This window comes from Parasteatoda tepidariorum, chromosome X1 (assembly GCF_043381705.1).
Source record: "Parasteatoda tepidariorum isolate YZ-2023 chromosome X1, CAS_Ptep_4.0, whole genome shotgun sequence".
Classification (NCBI taxonomy): domain Eukaryota; kingdom Metazoa; phylum Arthropoda; class Arachnida; order Araneae; family Theridiidae; genus Parasteatoda; species Parasteatoda tepidariorum.
The window spans coordinates 21433053-21452924 of record NC_092214.1 but is presented as its reverse complement, the minus strand read 5'-3'; the positions used below and the strand labels follow the sequence as shown (position 1 = coordinate 21452924).

General features: G+C 33.6%; 1 long non-coding RNA gene across 1 annotated transcript; it reads right to left on the bottom strand.

The window, feature by feature from the left end:
* Positions 1-1291: 1291 nt before the first annotated feature.
* On the bottom strand, positions 1292-17774 carry LOC139427132 (uncharacterized). Its single transcript, XR_011638284.1, has 3 exons — positions 17542-17774; positions 3568-3667; positions 1292-1933 (listed from the first exon to the last, which is right to left on the bottom strand). It is a non-coding gene; the product is annotated as an uncharacterized lncRNA (long non-coding RNA).
* Positions 17775-19872: the final 2098 nt, after the last annotated feature.

Here is a 19872-nt window from a genome sequence, read left to right as displayed (position 1 = left end):
TGCTGCTCGCGTTGGTCGAGATTCCATGACTGTTAGCAGAATATGGAATCGATCTGATCATGACTGTCATATGGAACACTATACAGGATCTCAGCGCCCCCCTATCACTAACAGCAGAGAATACAGACATGTTATCCACGTGGCCTTAAATGATCGTACAGCTACGTCACGAAACCTGAGTCAACAAATAGAGTAATTAGCAAGACAATAAATGCCTGCACGAGCAATTCGACAACGTTTGCAGCAGCACGGACTATCAGCACGGCGACCATGACTTCGGCTACTCTTGACGCTGCATCACAGACAGGAATGCCTCCTATTGAGTAAGCAACGACGAGCCTGGAAGCAGGAATGGCATGACGTCATCTTTTCAGATGAATGCTGGTTCTGTATATTATTTATTTTGTTATAACATAATGCATAGTTCATAGAAATTTCAAGATGGGAAAAAACGGTTAATTTTATATGTGGAAATTATATTTAGGAATTTAAAATAAGATTATCGTTTGCTTTCCAAAAAATAAGAGATTGAGTTTTATATGCCTTAAAATAAATTTTAAAACGAATTTTAATAACTTTACAGTTATAAATTTTTTTAATGCATGCACAATGTATGTGTGCATTGTAAATACATATATTTAAATGTACGCATGTATTTATACATTAAATGTAATTACGTTTATATATACGTTGTATGTATATACGTACATTGTAAATCCAACCATTTTTTGTACATCCATACATTACATGCGCATATGTATTTACAAAGTACATATGTTGCGTGTACAAACCATATATCTATGTACATGTAAGTGTACATTCATACATGCATGCATTTTATTTACGCAACTATGTACATATAGTGTACCTATAAACAACATTCTTACATATTGTACATAAATACGTACAGTGTATTTACATACGTACATTGTATATATGTGTTATTATCGCAAATTTATGCAATGTATGTACTTGCGTACATACATTCATGCATACGAATGGAAATTTGTTTCACGTACTTTTATACATATGTTGTCTATGTATACAATCATACAAAATATTGCATTCGCATGCAAACTAACATACATGCGTACATGTACATAAATATATAGTTATGTGTATTAAGCATATACGTATTGTATTATGTATATTTCAATATAATTATGTATATTGTACTTATAAACAACGTTTGTGTATTCATTGTATTTGTATATATACGAATCTGAAATTGTACGTACATGCGTGCGTACATTCTATGTACATAAAAATATGTATCCCTATACATACTTACATAATGTATTTGTATATAGTCTGCAATTGTAATCACTTGTAATCGTGTAATATGATTACAAGTAATCACAATTACTTGTAATCAAGATTACATGCAATCATATATTTGATTACTTGTAATAAAAATTACCCGTAATCGTTTTTGTTGTGATTACTTGTAATCGTAATTACTTGTAATCTTGATTACAAGATATTGATTACTGTAATCAATATTGTAATCATGATTACAGCTGTAATCAAAATTTTCAAAAGTTGTAATCACGATTACAAGCAATTGATTACTGTAATCGACTATTGTAATCACGATTACAGCTGTAATCAAAGTTTTAATCACGATTACAAGTAATTGATTACTGTAATTGTTTGTTGTAATCACGTTTACAGTTGTAATCAAAATTATGTTATCTTGTAATCATGATTACAAGTAATTGATTACTGTAATCGAAAAATGTAATCGATAACATTTTTGTCCAACTCTGCTACGGATGACGAATTGTGGCATATTGTTGAAACTGCATTGAGTGCTGAACCCGTCCATGCTATCCAATCTCTGTTCGAGTCGATGCCCAGGAGAATAACTGCTGTTACTGATGGCAGGGGAGGTTGCTCTGAGTACTGACTGATTCCTCAGGATCCAAATATCCTGAAAATTTAACGTTGGACTCAAGCATTAATGTCTGGTTGTTCTTCAATTCAAATTCTAAAAACAAGTACTTTATTCATTTTTCCAAATTATTTGCATTAGTTTTAATATTTCTTGATGTAATTTATAATTTCCGCCTCACCGCAATTTCATCCATATATTAAAATTTAATTTCATTAATTATTGTAGTTACATTTAGAAGAGAAAATTTTTAAAATTTTTTTAAATTGCATTTTATCTTAACCCTAAACACTATAGCAAAACAAAAATATAACTTCTACTAATCAATAAATCAGAGAAACTGTAACACATAAAACAATAAATATGAAAATAATTTTTCTAAAAATTTTTTATACCAATCAATAACAATCAATTCACTGAAAATAAAAATTTCAAGAATTTTTTTTTTAACAGTAAATGAGTTTCTGAAATGTAAAAATAAACATATCTGTTAAACAATGAAAAAATTTAAAGTCATAATCTATTATATTTGTTTATTCACATGAGTGTTTTTTTATTTATTGATCAATAAAAATTAAAGAAATAAATGCTTTATGAAAAAAAAAAAAAAAAATGCCACAAAGAATACGTAGCTGGATAAAGTTCGAATTAATCCAAGAACACATTTTGAAAATCACATCACCATGAAAGTTGATAAATAATTTAGTTTCTTCTTAGGAATCATATTTCTCCTTGAATGAGGCGGGGTGAAAACAAATTATTGACGACACAATCCAGAGCATCACACGGATAGGCATATCAGCTTTCATAAAGTCATTTGTAAAGAAAAGGGATGGGATTTCAAAGAAAACTTTTTAATTATCAGGAGTCCTATTCAGTTTTTCTTTTTAGTCCAAGGGGGGTGAAAGATATTGAATCTCAGCTCTCTAGTAGTATTCATCGCATTTAGAACGTAGGCATAACATGCAGCACAGACAAATGGGAAATCGATGATTGTCAAGATCCACTGGGCGTAGGTATCATTTATATAAACAAAAAGTTTGATGATTGAAGCATTTATTTTTTGTTTAAGATACTGGATGAATTATGAATTGCCATGAGTTGCAGAAGAATTTGACTGATAAATTTTCAACTTTGCATATGAATGAGATATTCTATATTTTTGATGTACCCTCTTCCGATTGATTTAATTTTAAAATTTCAGATGATTATTTTTATGAGATATTACATATCTTTGATGTGCTTTTACCCTTATAGCCAAAGACATCACCGACGCTCTTACAGGCCAAAACTACCAGGAAGCCCTCAAAATAAAAGACAGAAAGAAATAAAAATAGCAACTTCACCCCCTTTAAAATAGCCATTTGGAACGCAAATAGACTAGCAGTAAATATAGAAAAGTTGAGAAACTTTGTTTATGATCACGATATAGACTCCATGGACATCAGTGAGACACACCTTAACATACCTAATGGATGCAAAATTGCAAATTACAATTTATACCGCTGCGACAGAACCACCTTTTGAGGGGGGTGGTGTCACAACTTATGTTAAGAATTCCTACTACACCACTTTGTACAGAAAAAGCAATAGCACAGACAATGAAGAAGTAACAGTTATTGCAACTCTAAGAAACGACTGACAAATCAAGATAACAAGCTTCTATAACTCACCTCACACCACTATTGACGAAAGCTGGGTTAAAGACTTCTTTCCACACAACCACGAATCCATTGTCGTAGGAGACCTTAATTCAAACAACACTTTATGCGGCTGTAGAAAAACTAATCACAATGAAAAACACATAAATAATATTATAAATAAATACAACATCAGTCTATATGTACCGTCAGAAGCAAACATATCAATCATTTATTAGCGATATCCTGGATATTCTTTTTACTAACTCCTTCTCACTTTATTCACTTGAAGTACTTAACGAATTAAACAGTGTTCATCTGCCAGTTATTGCTACCACCTGTTTTGACCAAGAAGATCATACTACCACCAAGAAAAATACCTAATGGATTCTTTACGAAAATATCCTGAATCATCTCTCATTTCCAATAAATAACAATATCAGTACAATAGAAGACATCGATAAAGAAATCCTTAATCTTACCCCAACGACATTCAAAATACTTATAATGAAGCTACTGAAACTATTAAAATTAGAGCGGATTATAAATTTATACCAAAAAGAATTAAAGATGAAATAAAGATAAAAAAACAAATCCGAGAAAAATTACCAAAGAACTCAAGACCCAATACTAAAGGCTAAAATTAATAAAAGGCAAAAAGGAATCCAAAAACAACTACTTGATTATGGACAGGACATCTGGGACTATAAAGTCCGAAGCTTAGAAATGCAAGATAATTCTGCCTGTAAGATGATTTTTTAGATGACAAATAACTACTAACATGCCCTTAAACTCTCAAAATGAAAAAGTTTACTCAGACAAGAGAAAAGCTGAAATTTTCACCAAAACAATAGAAGAACAGTTTTCACTTAACAACGAACCTATTGATATTAATTCTGAAAGAGAGATAAATAAGAAATATTTAAAATACATTAAAAGGAAGAATTTCCTTAAAATCATGGAATTGACTTATGAAAATGAAATTAAGAAAATAATTAGTAAAGTTAACAATAAAAAAGCCCCAGGACACACAAATGGTATGATGAAAAAATTACCGCCTAACAAAATCAAACAAATCTCCAATATTTATAATACATGCATCCATAACAGCATGGAAGAACGCCACAGTGATATTATTCCCCAAGCCAGGAAAAACTCATCTCCAGCCCGAAAATTATAGACCTATAAGTCAATTAAATACCTTATCAAAAATACTTGAAAAAATTATCCTTAATATATTGAAACTATTTCTCGAATTCTTACGTGATGAGTAGTACGGTTTTCGTAGTAACCTCTCTACAACCAAACAACTCATTAGAATTTTAGAATTTATAAGCCAAGGCTTATTTAAAAAAGAAACAACCACCATGATTATGCTTGACGTAGCTAGGGCCTTCTCGCCTCTACAAAAAAGAACCATCAAGGCAGGCGTGCAGTAAGGATTTATCCTAGACCCAATTCTGTTCCTTATTTACGCATCCGACTTTCCAATTGATAGGAATGATAAAAATATGCTGCCTTTTATGCAGACGATACAGCGATTCTAGCTACATCCCTCCATCCCAATAGAGCCCTCATAAAAACTCAAGATAAAATTCAATCAATTGAGCACTGTTGCTCCAGATGGAAAACCAAAATTATTGGTAGCAAATCTAATTTATTTATTGTAAGGAGAAGCCACAGAAAGAAACTTAACGAAAACAATAAAATAAAGCTATTCAACGAAGAAGTACCTACTGTAAATCGAGCCAAATATTTAGGTGTTACTCTCACAAACACGTTAAATTGGAACAAGCATATATCCGAAATTATTAAGAAACCAAACGCAGACTATTATGCCCTCCGACCCATTCTTTCACATAACTCAAAAGTGGCCCTAACTACCAAAAGAATAATTTATATTATGTGCATAAGATCCATTTTAACTGATGCTTCCTCATCGTGGAGAACATTAACAATAACCCAAATTCGAAAACTAATTGTCTTTCAATATAAAATACTCAGGAAAATAACAGGTGCCCCCTTGTACATCAGTAACAACACTATTCATGAAGACCTTAATATAGATAATATAGACAACTACCTACAGTATCTCAATGCATCCATTTTTAAAGAAGCACCGCTATGCTCTAAGTTTAATTTTAACTATATTTTTAATTTCGATTGGATTAATGAAAATGGCGAATTTAGACCAGCTACCGCCTTTTTCATAAGCGAAGGGGTTCTATCGAAATACTTCAACTAATAAGCAACCCTATCTCTAATTTCTGTGGATGAACTGCATCACTCTGCACCGTAGAAGCTATATTGGGGGAGGGGGAGGTGAGGGAGTGATGCAGGGATTCAGGGGAAGCATCCTTCTCACAAGCATCCTTTCGTGATTGTTGGGTATTCTCAATTCTCGATGTGCATATGTAAATATTTTATCCCTTGTAAATAATTTTCATGTATTTTTTAATTTATCTCAGATTGCAGATCACCGAAGTCAAGCATCACTGGCTGCGGTCAGTGTGCGGGTGGGTGACCACTTGGATCAGCCTGCGTAGGGACCGAGGGTGTGCGGTATTGGTCCTCGTTAAACTGTTCTACCGTAAAGTGCTCGACTTCGCGTGCAGGTCGTCGGGCTACCGAAGCGGGGGTGCCATACTCTCCGCAGAGGATCAAAATTGTGATGGCATGTCTTCGGATCATCCTCAGGGATGTTTCCCCCACCGTCGCCAATAGCCCATTGTGCAGCTCTAGTGCGACGTAAATGAACAACAACAACAGATTTCAATTTATTGCGTTTTGTAATATATTTAATTTTGCTCTAATGTATCATTCAGTTATGTATTTATTTATCTTTTTTTCAAGCATGCGTAAAATTATCTCACCCCTATTCATCCCTCATTGAATAAACAATTTAGCATGAATGAGCAGATAGCCCTACAGGCTAGCAAATCAGGAAAATTAAGCTTAAATCGGTCAATCGGTAGACTCTACTCTTGAAGACCCAGTCTAAATTTGCTTCAGATAGGCAGCAACATCAATTATTCGTGATCACTACACTCGGATAGGCCATATGGGGAGAAGACCAGTTCCATATCTTGACCTCCCCCGTATTCTCCTCCCCTGTTTGTATGGGATAATGTATTACAATATATCCCCTTCCTAGATATTTTTCGAATTTAGATTGTCAAAAATATGTTTTAAAATTCACAACGTCCTTACTTTAAGCACCATGTTTAATGCAGTTTATAGCTCCATGTAGTTTTTACATTAAAAAATATAACGAAATAAAACTAACGTATTTCCTACTCCTGTGACTACCCACATGCTAATGGTGAAAGCGAGACATTGAGGCAGCTCGGCAAGCATCACGAAAGGACCACCACTCTGTCAGAGCAGTGTCAGCAACTGATTCAAACGTTGATTTTAAGTATCCTGAGAGAGATCCATAATTCTGATTATTCGCTGATAATTTGATAATCTGATAATTCGCTGATTGGAAAGTATCCCGTGAGAGATCCATAATTCGAGAGAAAACATGTCGTTTAGAAATAGAAAAACAAAATGTTGGGGGTGCGGTAAGGATGGGTATGTACGTAAAAACTGCCCGAAATGTAGGGATGTTGGGAGTTACAAGCTCCAAGTAAAAGTATTGCAGATTTCTTCATTGAGTGGCTGCGACAATGGACCTTTCGCTACGGTGCATGCCAATGGAGATCAATACCATATGATAATTGATACAGGAGCCAATATCATCATCATCAGAACAGACTTGGCTAAGAAACTAAGCGGCAAATCTGTACTCTACCCCGCTTTGCACTACAGACTGTGACAAAATCCGCATTCAAGGAAAATTCCACCTTAAGATTACAATTGGAGATATCAGTTACCATTATGTGGCATATGTAGCTGATATCAATGACGAATCAATCCGTCTAGAAAATTATTTCAAACTGGATATCAAGGAAAACAAAATGAACTCAAGTTCGGTAGATATCACCGTGTTTAAAACGAGGTATCACCGTTTTAAGACGAGGTCAAGGAGCCGGGTGTATTCATCTTTTCCAGGAATATGACTTCAAGATTCGTCTTCGCAAGGATACTTCCAATGGAAATGCCAACGCATTATGGTGGAAGCCCTGGAATGAAAGCTGCTAATATTGCTCCAGAATAGAGAAGAAATATTAGCCAACGAATTCTGTGTTACGCCAAGCTGCGGTTTTAACGACATCGAAACCAGATCAACGGAGTGATAAAGAGAAAAGATAAACCCAATTGGAAGATTCTGGTATAAGACCTATCATTGAAATGAAGGACTGTTCGAACATAAGACCAAGTTGGCAAGACATTTCCACCTACAGCCCTGCTACTAAACATTATTGGGCTCTATGGGACTCTATACTAGAAATGGTAATTTATACTGTTATACAGAAAATGGGAATGTGATGACGAACGGAGCTTGAAGCAGCAGTTTGCTCTTCCCAAATCAAGAATTGCGGATATCTTGAAAGAACTGCATGAAAATTCAACCGGAGACCTCTTCGGGTTAAGGAAGACTCTAATTAAGTTTCTTGAGCGTTTCTACTGGATCAAGTCATGAGACGATGTAAAGAAGTGGTGTCGATCTTGTGATGGCTGTGTGGCTCGAAAGGGACCGAAGAAACTTAAATGTGGAAAATTGCATCGTTATAACATAGGAGTGCCATTTGAGCTTATCGCGCTTGACATTTAGGTTCTTTACCTGGATTTTCAGTTGGCAACAAATGCATTTTAGTTGACATGAACTATTTTGTTAGTCACCCGAAGCGTGTCCCATACCCTATGAAGAAGCTACTACAATAGCGGAAGTCTTGGTACACCAATGGGTGTCCAGATTTGGCACACCCTTACAAATTTATTCAGACCAAGGAACGAATTTTACTTCACTGATTTTAAAGGATTATGCCAAATTCCTGGAATAGACAAGACTCAAACAACTCACTTACATCCTCAATTTTGACGGCATTGTTGAGAGGTTTAACCTAACCGCCCTGAATAATCTCTCACTTATAGTGTCAAGGAATCAGGAAGAGTGGGACTTGAGGCTACCACTGCTCTTGCTAACATTTCGCAATGCTGTCCACGAGATTACAGGACACACCCCATCTCAGTTGGTGTTTGGTCGCGAAGTTTGTCTCCCTAGTGATCTTCGGTTCAGGGTTCAGTTGTCAGCCTGATGCACCTTCATTGCTTGAAGAGTATCTTCAAGAACTCCAGGCACATTTGGAACTTTGCTCGTCAGAGGATCAACATGGCAACAGAGAGGATGAAGTCTAGGTATGGCACCAGAGCAACAGGGCATGAGTTCAAAGAAGGAGACAAAGTCTGGCTATTTAACCCGATTAACCTGCCATAGTTGTTTCAACTATAGAAGCTCCCAGATCATATGTTGCATCCACTCCTGAAGGAGGTATATACCGCCGTAATACTGAAATGTTACGTTCCACCTAAGCTAACATTCTCGTTCGTGGAACGTGAATTGGTGTTAAATCCAACCAGTTTGCTTTCTCTTTCAGTGAGACAGTCTGTTCCTTCTACCAGCTCACAAACTGAGTGACTGCCTTCGAAAATAATATCCACACTGCCGTCATCATATTCTTATCCTGTGAAAACCCTTTCCGACTAAATTGTCCATCCACCTGATTGACTGAACTTGTGACTCTTTTACCATCTGATAGATTGAACTAGTGACTCTTTCATATGCCTTTCATTATGAACTTGATTCTTTTACATACTTATTAATGAATTAATATCATGTTTGTATTTTAAAGTTTACTTTTCTTTTATTAAAAAAAAAGGGGAGATGTCATGTGACATCCGGAACATCATTATTCCTTATTGCGTTTTGGCAGCATATAGTAAGTGAACTCCCAGTTTGTGCATCAATTTTCAGTTCTCCCATCGGCGTCAATAAAACATGTTTGTCTTTTAATATACTTTGTTTTTTTAATTAGTCTTGCAAGTATTATTATAGATAACAAATAATACTACAATCAACGCGAAAGTCCTGCAACAATACATAAAACTAGATTTTGGCACTCACATTTCTTGATTAATCCTTTTATTAAAAATAATAAACAGCGATTATCAATAATAGTCGTATTTCATACACTAATATTTTCTTCAATCTTTTATTAGAAGTCCCGCAGTGGACTGATGGTTAAGACACGGTTCCCAGAAGATCACCGAAGTCAAGCATCACTGGCTGCGGTCAGTGTGCGGGTGGGTGACCACTTGGATCAGTCTGCGTAAGGACCGAGGGTGCGCGGTGCTGGTTCTCGTTAAACTGTTCTACCGTAAAGTGCTCGACTTCGCTTGCAGGTCGTCGGGCTACCAAAGCGGGGGTGCCATCCCTTCTGCAGAGGATCAAAATTGTGATGGCATGTCTTCGGATCATCCTCAGGGATGCTTCCCAGACCGTCGCCAATAGCCCATTGTGCAGCTCTAGTGCAACGTAAATGAAACTACTACTACTACTACTTGTTAGAAAAAAGTGCAAAATTAAAAAAAAAATTCCAACGACTGAAAAATGAGTTTTATTTTAATATAATATAAAAGCAGGCAAAAGCGTTTTAAAATTTAGTATCCATCGAAATACATTTAACTGTAGATTTATGTTACAGAAAAAGAATAGTTATATTTCAAAATTCTGAAACCGAAAATAAATTCTGTCTGCTGTGTTCGTTGGGTTTGAGGCTTGAGATAATTACGTAATCGTATAAAAGATAGGTAGGTACTTGGGCTTTTTATTTACGTCGCGTTGGAGCCGCACAATGGGCTATTTTATTATTTTCATTTTGTATCCGTTGCTGAACAGCTGACCCAATTTTATGGGTTTGCGACTACAAATGTTCAACTCCGTATCTTTGTAATTTTGAACCCAATCCAGAAGACAAGGAAACTCTTGGATCGAGTATTGGGACAAATTTGCCTTCGTGGAGGACTTTTTGATGGAGCTAACCTGCATTTGCGTTACATGGAAAGGAAGACCACGAAAACCTCCCACGGTTAACCTGACGGCAAGGGGAACAATGAGCTATTGGCGATGGCCAGGGAAATATCTCTGAGATTGATCCGAGGACAGGATATCACAATATTGATCGTCTGCAGAGGAGTTGACTTCTCCGCTTAAGGCCTGGTTTCTTAGGACAGGACGCCGTCAGCTGGAAATCAGCGCTAACCTCTGATTGGTCCATTTTTGAGTTTGATAGTGTACGTCATCGAATGCTCATCTTGAACTCGATGACGTATACTATCAAATTCACAAATGGACCAATCAGAGGTTAGCGCTGATTTCCAGCTGACGGCGTCCTGTCCTAAGAAACCAGGCCTTAAGGTTGCCCGGCGACCTGCGCCAAGTTCAGCACTTCAGGGATGAACTGGGATACACTGTAGGATGGTGGATGCACTTTTTAGGGGACGCTTTGTGATATGTATATATTTATATCAGTATATAAATCGATATATGTATATAATAAATTGGAAAACTTAATTTTGAATTCCTCTTGAAGTAATAATACTTTCCTATTGTTCTGAATTATTCAATTTTCAAAAAAAAAAAAAGAAAATAATAATAATAAAAATAAATAAATAAATACAAATCAATCAATCAAAAATAATCAAAATTTTAATGGCAGAAGCGTAATATTTTAGATAATATTTTAAAATATTGAGGAACACTAATCTAAAAAAATATTGTTAAATTGATAGAAAAAATTTTCAAAAAAAACAAAAGCATTTTTTTTCCAAATGCATTAATAAATTGTCCTTACTAACAAGCATAAGTGTGAGTAAAATCTTAACGTAACCTTTCTAAAATCTTTAGAAGTACAAAGGAAGGAAAAACATTAAAATTGCAATTTTTTGTATTTGAAAAAAAAAAGAATGTTTTTCTTGTTTAAATAATATTTATAAAGAACTAAGACTGCTTCGTTAAATAGTTAAAAGACACCTCATTTCTAAACTGGTTTCACACAAACAATGTCACTTTTAATGGGAATTCAATTTGTCTTTCTTAGTAATCATCTTAGCAAACACTTCTAAATGTTAATCGTCCACGACTCGATAACACTCTCTCATATCTAATTTGAGTTAAAGAAATTGTAAATAAGTGTTGCGGAGTACTTACATGAAAAACCAAGTTATTTTAACTCATCTTTCGTTTACTTTTATTATTCTTAGCTTGAATTATATAATACAACCTATATAAAATGAAACTCAAAGTTCAGAACAAAGAACAAAAATTCAAATCGAAAAATTTAATGGAAACTCGAACCGAAAATTTTTGAAAGTTTAATTGATTTACTTAATTTTTACCAAGTAGTAATTTTATTTAAATTATCAAATTAAACCCAAAGAAATATTTTAAATTACACATATGCTTAAAAATTCAAATCGCAAAAATTTTCAAAATATTCCCTTGCAAATGAATTGATTGTCTGACGGTACACACAGGTGATTTCACTTACAGGCTCAGAAGAAAGAGAAAATGCAAGCATAGAGGCATATGTAGAATCAAAAAATTCTTGATATTAGTTTATATAAATATTAACACTGAACCACTTAATTAAAATAATTCTAAGAAGAGGATATGCTTGGTTTTGATTCTGTAAAAAAATAAAAATAAATAAATGAAGACGCATTATTTGTTGCATCTTTATAATATAAAATACACCAAAATTTAAAAACTTAATAACTCCGAATCTCAGGGATGAACTAAGATATCCTGGAGGGCGGTGATCACACTTTTTAAAGGGCTCCATGTGTGTAAGTGTGTATATATATATGTGTGTGTGCGTGGGGGGGGATAAGTTATCGACAATGTCAACCTTCGTCTATGTAAAGGTACCCCGACATAGAGTCGAATTAACATGTCTTATATACTAGTGAATTGGGATTGTACTTTTGCAGTGGTAAATACACTACAGTACTCTCCCACCAGAATTATATCTGTGATAGATTTCAATGAATGGATACCACTAGTTGTTTCATTGCTGTTTTGTGAGAAGCCGGAAGACCTGTATTAAGATCACCGTACTTTTTGAGTGCTGATTGTGAGAGCTGTATTAAGTTCACGATCGTGGTTGCTCTTGTGTTGCCATTAGCAGTCGAGTGAATATATTGCGAGTTGCGTGTGATCGAAACTGAGTAGCAACAGCACGAGGAGGTGGATAATGTCGCAGTCACAAGTAGCGAATCAACTGTTCAATGTGGACCATCCATCGAAGTAGACGTGTTCAGATCGAAGTGAGAGTTGCTGTCAAGATAGGCGTGTTCACATCACGTCCGAAGGTCACCAATGTGGTGAGTGATGTTATAGTCAATGTCAACCTTCATCTATGTAAAGGTCTTGATCTATGTGGTAGATACACTACAGTACTCTCCCACCAGAATTATATCTGTGATAGAATTCAATGAATGGATACTCCTAGTTGATTCATTGCTGTTTTTTGTGAGAAGCCGGGAGACCTGTATTAAGATCACCGTGTTTTTTGAGTGCTGATTGTGAGAGCTGTATTAAGTTCACGATCGTGGTCGCTCCTGTGTTGCCATTAGCAGTCGAGTGAATATATTGTGCGTTGCGTATGATCGAAACTGAGTAGCAACAGCACGAGCAGGTGGATTATGTCGCAGTCGCAAGTCTACTGTTCAATGTGGACCATCCATCGAAGTAGGCGTGTTCAGATCTAAGTGAGAGTTGCTGTCAAGATAGGCGTGTTCCCATCGCGTCCGATGTTATCGTCAATGTCAACCTTCGTCTATGTAAAGGTACCCCGACATAGAATCGAGTTAACATGTCTTATATGCTAGTAAATTGGGATTGTATTTTTGTAGTGGTAGATACACTAATATATATATATTATTCTTATTATTATTACTGTATGTAAAAAATTGAAAAATTTAATTTTGATGTTCTCTATAACTTTAAATTGTTTGGAAATATTCAATTTTTTTTAAATATAATAAATACAAGGAAGTAAAATATAGATTAAAATATTAAAACTATAACTGTAACCAACAAAGCGCAATAACTGAGGTAGTATTTCAAAATATTGATAAACACTAATCTAAAAAAAATATTATTAAATCCTTAGAAAAAAATTTCAGGAATTTGTTCTATTTTTTAAATGCTCCAATAAATTGTCCTTACTAACAAGCATAAGAGTCAGTAAAATCTTTACTAAACCTTTCTAAATTCTTTACTAGCACAAAGGCATGAAAATTTTTTATTTTTAAATTGCAATAAGGATTTTTTAAAAAAAAAGGCTTTGCAGGTTCAAATAATTTTTCTGAAGAACTAAGAATGCTGTATTAAAAAATTAAAAGACGTTTCCTAACTGGTTTCACCCGAACAATGTAATCTTTAATTTGAATCAGTAGCCATCATAACTAACGATTCTGAGTATTAATCGTCCACGAAAACGAGGTTTGATAATTTCATGTTTGTAACTTGATCATGTCATATCACATTTTGAATTAAAGAAATTTTTTAAGTGCTGTACAAGGTTTATATGTAATTCACATTAAATGGCTCGTTATTTTGATTAATTTTTTATTTATTTATATCATTCTTAGTATTAATTATTAAATACAACCTATAAAATGAAATTAAGAAACTACATAAGTTCAGAATAAAGAATAAAATTTCAAGTCGAAAAGTTTAGTAGAAACTCAAATCGAAAATTTTAAAAACTGAAATAGTTTTATTTAATTTTTATCTGGTAAACACTTTTTAATTATCATATTCACCATAAAAAATTTAAATAACACATATATGTATGAATGTTCAAAAATTCCAATCGCAAAAGTTTGAAATTTAAAAATAAGCCCTTGCAAATAAATTAAGTAGAAGGAAATGATAACCTGACGTCCCGTACAGGCGACGTCACTTACAGGCGAGGAGAAAAATGAAACGAAAGCATAGAGACAGATACAGAATAGAAAAACTCTCGATATTAGTTTAAATATACACCAACCCCCTAATTAAAACAATTTTAAGAAAAGGCAATACTTTGCTTCGATNGTGGCAGTCTGTGCTATCTAGGTAACAGCCTCTTGAAATACAGTCGGACATCTATTTAACGAGCTTCCATTTTGCGAATTTTTTCTAGGAACTAAGAACTTTATGGAAATTTCTTCGTAAAATAACTTCTAAATAGCGAAGTGAATTTTCTATTTAACGAACTATTCTTTGAGATCCAATTTCCCAAAATATTTCATACTTGTTAACGCATTTTATGGGGGAAATGACATTGAGTAACAACATCTTCCCGACGAGTATATATATATATATATATAAAAACGTTTGTTGTTCTTTATGTAAAGGAAAAATAAATTGAAAAATGAATTATTAATTTTAAAAACGAATTATTCATTTAAAAAAAATAAAGAAATCCGTCTTAGATTTTGAAGCTATTTGCAATGAACTGCGTGGGCTCTTAGACGAATTCCGGTCACTAGCGAGCGATGGTGAGTTGGAGCATTTCATCGATTATTAATACATTACTATAAATCGTAAAATATATTAGAACATAAATCCTGGGGTATTGAACAATAATTAGGCGAGCGAATGCGATCTGAAGCAAAATGCCAACTGAATGAACAGTTAGTTCAGGCGTATATTTTGCCGATGAGCCGGTCAGGTGGCCGAGTGGTTAGCGTGCCTGACTGCGAAGCCAATTCCAGCGGGTTCGAATCCCGCTCTGGGCATGGATGTTTCTCTCTCTCTCTGTTGTCTACTGATGCGTGAATCTGGCCCGCACTATGAACGGGTATTTGTGGCAGTGTGACTTTGGTTCACAGGTGCTCACTAGGTAACGACAAATGAGCAACACTTCCGGCATCTTCTAAGGCGAGGAACGAAAGTTCAGTGCCTGCCGTTATTAAAAAAAAAATATATATATATTTTGCCGATAAACTGAAAATGACAAATACTAAGTCTCAGTTCAAAATTCTAATAACTTATGGAACGTTGTATAGCTGATGATTTTCGCGGGAAATTTTCATCTTACATTTAAAGTATTAACAAAATGTATCCTTATTTAATATTTTTGTAAATGTGTAATATTTTTTTCTTGATTTAACAAAGTTAATTTATAATGATTTTTTCCACCATTACATAAAATTAATTTCAATAAATATATTTAAGTACTAACAACTATCTTTCAAAATATTAAGAGTTTATGAAGATAAAATAATTTTTGCTTACAGTTGTAAATTCATTTTCTGTTTCATTACCACTGCAAAAAATCTTAATCAGAAAAGAAAAAAAACCCGCTACTGGAAGCTATATTTCTAAATTGCTTATTTTTACGGAAAAATACTGATTTACCCATTATCTTGATTTTTGATTGCTTTGTAGACGATCTGCCTCAGATTGTGAAGCAATCTGAAATCAACTTCATGAGCAGTTCCGTCGGTATACTTAAAAAGCAAAAGCGAGCGAAGGGGAGCAAAGCAAAAGCGAGTAGATCTTCCAAGATAATATATAATATATTAAAGAATAAAAGCTGAAGTATTAAAAAAGATCAAAGTAGAGACAGCGAGAGAAGAAATCGAAAAGGATTGGAGAGCGATAGCGAACAGGGGTTGGATTTACCTATTTAGTTAAGTGAAAATTATTAGCAGGAGAATTATGTTTTTTGTCGGTGAATTGAAGATGCTTAATTTGCTTATATTTCTAATTGCCTTTGAAAAAATTAAATTGTAAAGTTGCATTTATTTATTTTTTACGAACGAATATCAACGTCTTGATTTTTTACAGAGTGTAAATACTGACGTAAAATAACTTTAGTGGTAGGCAGATCATGGGATAGTCTCCTTGCAGTCTGGCAAACCGCAAGAAGTTTTCGTTGCTTTCCTCTCCATGTAAAGCAAATGCGGCTATTTCCATCAAAAAGTCCTTCACGAAGGCAAATTTCTCACAATATTTGATGCAGGAGTTCCCCTGGCTACGGAGTCAAACATTGATAGTCAGAAACTCCAAATTAGGTCAGTTGTTCAACAACAGGTTATTAAAAAAATGCAAATTATTATTGCTGCATATTCCTAATGAACAAGATAAAGATTTTATTTTCTTAATGACCATGCAGATCCACTAAAATTTAGTGAAAAAATTTATATTTTCTACTTTATTAGAAATTTTAAATCAAGTCTTTTATTAGTACTACACTCTTTGAATAATTGGCGGAAATTGTTCGTTAAGCACTGCATTGAGTTAACTATTAGAAAAAGTGTCGCTTTGTTTGCCCAATTGCATAGTTATTAATTTGCAAGATTTTTATTGAAATCTGCAGAATTTGATTAAAATTGAAAAATATTAGTCTATTTTTTAAACTTTTAAATAGGTGTCAAGCCAATTTTTTCAATCATGAAGCATAATAATTATCACCCATTTGCACTTTAATTATGACTCTTATAACAACTATTTAAAAATATTTGTTTTAACGCACGTTGATCAAATTTGGAGGTGAACATTCATCTTATCATTTTAGCCGACATATAATCCACGTAGAATAGTTAGAAAATATTAAAACGACTGACATTTTGCGACTTTACCTCTTTAATGACGATCATTAACTCCTTAAACATTAGACTAGTACATATTAATTCTTAAAAATATTTAAATTTTTTAAGTGATTAAATTTTTCAACATTAATTCTAAACATTAAGTAAAGTAGACCTCGATAATTTTAAAATAGATTATGGTTACTTTAATTATTTTAAACAAATCAAAAGTTAGAAGCTGGAAATTTTAATTACCTTACTGACCAATAATTTTGACCTTGACGGTCCATTAAAAAAAAATCAGTCCGTAAAATATAATTGAGTGTTGTCAATAAGTTTTAAAAGAATTTAAATTATAAAATACTCAAATAATTAAACTATTCAACTCTATATAACACAACGTTAAACAATTAATACACACATGAATTATTGCATTTGACATTTAAAAAGAAAAAAATAATTTTCTTAACTCACCGGAAAAGGGACTAGGCGGCTCGAGGGAAAGTATTTTTTAGTGATGAGCACAAGCAACATTCTTATAAGAAAATGACCAAACAATCTGGTCTTCCTTGTGATTTCATTTGTTCATTTCTAAAGTTGTGCTTCTCTGATTTATTAACAATTCTTATTAAGAAAAAGATCCCCAGTAAATTTCCACGGGAAGAAATAAGAAAGATTCTGCTATTTGGATAAAGGATTACGCAGACATGTGCCATAGGGGAGAAAATTTTTAGGTCAGAAAGAAGCCCGACAATACTTTTCGTGATGCAATAAAGATAAGACCGAGTGACATTTAAATTTTAAGTATTTTCCCATTGGTCAGAAAAGGGATATATGTCACCTTGGCTGGAGATTAGTAAGGGGATTATTTGACGAGCTGTTTCTTCCAAGGAATTGTTTAAGCTCCCTTAAAATAGATATTTTTTTTTCTAATACCAAGAAAAGAAGGTTCTATCGGAACATTCTATTTTAGATAGAAACAAAATTAATCAAGCAGTTAGGGTGGATGTTAGTTTCTTAGAACTTTTGCAAGCAGTTATGCTATGACCTTCGACCTCTTTGCTCCCCCTCTTGTTGTTAGATGGAAAAAAAAATTTTCTTAGAGAAGGATAAACGATTTTAAAAAGGTGAAAGATAAAATAAAATTTTCTTACAAATCCTCTAAAATTTTTTTTCTAAGAAAAACGAAAATTCAAAGCAAAATTAATATAAATTTCTTTATAATAAGAGGAAGGAGCACCGGGATAGGTCCCGGTATCCCAGTGAGCCAGCTCTGGAGCACATTACGGTAAAACATTTTAACGAGGACCGATACCGCACACCTTCGGTCCTTGCGCAGGCTGATCGAAGTGGTCAAACACTTTTACTGGCTGCAGTCTGTGTTGCTTCAATTTGGTATTCTTTGAACCATGTCTTTACGTTCAATCCACTGCATTTAAGAGTAGTAGAAAGGTAATTTAAATTTAATTACTTATCACTATTGGCGAAGAAATATTCACAGATTGGCACTAGAAGACCTATAATTTCGCAGGTGAATATTCTTCACCGATTAGGTTCGTATTTAGGGCCTGATCTAAAAATGCTGGTCCTCTGGTCATTATTTTAAACCAAATTTCCATGGTTAAATATGAAAATTTTTTAAATTACTTTATATCACAAATAAATCGCGATATTAGTGAATTTGAACTTATATTTACTTAAAGTTTTGTTAACTGATAACAGACAATTCTTATGAAAAACATAAGAATTTGTAATATTTAGGGGGCACTCTGAAATGTAGGGGCTCTAGGCCTCATGATAAATGAGACAATGTTCATATTCACATACATTAATATTTCGCATGCAGAGGCAACGGTCTAACTACTCGCACATGCACGAATCTCATTTATGTATCGCATATGCGAATTGCCTGCAGTGAGAATGCTCCCTTAGAGATAATTTTTTTGTCCGCAATTCTTTTGAAACTTGCAAGTGAATGAAGACTATTAACAAAATAGACAAAATTCTTTTAAAATACTAGACTAAAGATACAATCTAGGAAAAGATACATATTAAGAGGGGAACTAAGGATACTTTCATATTCTTAAACTAGAATAAAACAATTTATCTATTAAAAATAGATAATTTAAAAAGACCCTTTATAATAAAAATTATTAAATTGAATTTGCCTAAAAACTGCCGAATTTATCAAAATTTCACAAAGGAAATTTTAGACAATATTTAGTATTATATATTATGGACAATATGTAGCATTTTATCTTCATTGATTATCTTCAAAATAACTAGAATTTTAGACATAAAATTTTACTAATCTTTCATGCACATATGAAATAGTCATGCAATTTTATTTTCATGACATGTAAGCAAAATAACTTAAAGATTTAAGTTCTTGACATTTTAGAATTTCATAAATACGTTACATTATACAATAACTGCCAACTTAAGATTTTTCTAGAGATTGCAAAATTTACTTTGACATTTTTAAAATGAACAGTCGTTATGGTGACACACACGTGTGCTTTATTTTAAACGTACTTCCTCTTGTTATAAAACTGCCATTCACGCAGTGATGTGCACGTTGGCATGTTGGCACGTTGGTAAATAAATAACCACAAAAAAAAAATGGACGTTGGAGGCCACAAACAGGAAAGATTTTCAGATTTCTATAAATTATTGAACACTTAATGCCTTTCGAGCGACAGTTTTCGACAAAAGCATCCGAATGTCTTGTTAACGTAAGTGGTTAAATATTGTAAAAACTTTTGTAATATTGCGTGGAAAAATAGTTTAAAATATTCACAGAAA